Raw genomic sequence first — 1,603 nt, 5'->3', positions numbered from 1 at the left:
AAAATTAAATTAAACAAGAAAGCTATTACAACAAAGTTGGGGAAGACATTCCAACAGAATCAAAAGAGCCCAAGAAAAGGCACAAGAATCAGAGACCAACTCATTCACAAACTGAAGAACGCAATAAAAATACTAAACTGGAAGCCACAATATTCGCAGAGTCTGAAGCAGACTTGTGTAAGCCCTAGGCATACTGCCTCAGTCTCTATGAGTTCATATGAGCTTTTATCATGTGTATTTAGAGGGCCTTGTGTTCTTGGTGTCCTCTGTCCATTCTGGCTCTTTGACTCTTTCTGCCTTCTGTTCCTTGGAGTTCTCTGAGTTCTGAGGGAAAGGAAATGGTGAAGATATCGCATTTACGGTTTAGTGTTCCAAGGTTTCTCTCACTGTCTGTCCAATGTCTGGCTGTGGATCTCTTTATTTGTTCCCATCTGATGCAGGAGGAAGATTATCTGATGATGGCTGAACAAGGCATTGACCTATGAGTATAGTAGAGTATCATTAGGAGTCATTTATATCACTATGAGGTTTTATTTGTTGTCTTGCTTTTTTGTTTATTTTTAAGACCAGTATTATTTGATTTTACCGTGTCCACAGGTTTTTGTTTATGAAGTCATCCCAGGTATGGGTTTCAACTCATAGAGTGGGCCTCAAGTCAAATCAGTGGTTGGTTGAATATTCCCACAAACTTAGCACATTCATCTTCGGTGAGTTGCACAGGTGTTGCCTTCAGCAATTGGGGCCTTGGTAGCAGTTTAAGGAAAGAAGCCTATAGTCTTGGCAATAGCCTGGGTTGTTTGGGGTTTCCCCTGGGATGGCCAACAGCTCAATTAGATGTAGCAGAAACTGAGTACTAAATGCTTTGGTTGGTGACAAGAGATGGTCAGTTGTGATCCTGTCTCATTCATGACTTGGTTATTTCATTTCTATTGACTTCTGGTATGCGAAGTCCTTCTGTATATGTGTTGCTTTTATTTGTTAATGAATAAAGAAGTTAACTTGGCCTGTGGATAGGGTAGAATAGAGTTAGGTGGGGGAAAACTAAGCTGAATGCTAGGGGAAAAAAGGCAGAGTCAAGAGAAGCCATTGTAGCCCTGCTGGAGACAGTAGCCAAACAGAACTTTACCTGGTAAGCCACAGCCACATAGCATGATAAACAGATTGATAGAAATGGGTTAATTTAAGATATATGAGTAAGTCAGAAATATGCTTAAGCTATTGCCCAAATAGTATTGCAGATATTAGAGTTTCTGTGTGATTATTTTGTGGTCTGGGCTACTGGGAATGAACAAGCAGCCTCCCCCAACAAACTCATTTATGTATTTATTTTACTTAGTGATATTTGCTTAGCACTCCCCAAATGTCCCTTAATTTTAACTGTCTCTCCTAGTATCCCCTCCAACTACCATTTCTCCCTTACCACTCCTGACTGGATCCTCCCATTCCAGCATCTTTGCTATGTATCCACAACTATCTTTTCTACTTCCTTTTCCTAATGAGATATATATGTTACTTTTAGTCCCTTATTCTATATCTACCCTCTGTAGTTCTGTTGATTGTAGCTTGGTTATCATTAACTTCACAGCTAATACCCACACATACG

This window comes from Microtus ochrogaster, chromosome 17, assembly GCF_000317375.1.
Source record: "Microtus ochrogaster isolate Prairie Vole_2 chromosome 17, MicOch1.0, whole genome shotgun sequence".
NCBI lineage: Eukaryota > Metazoa > Chordata > Mammalia > Rodentia > Cricetidae > Microtus > Microtus ochrogaster.
This window is presented reverse-complemented; position numbering follows the sequence as displayed.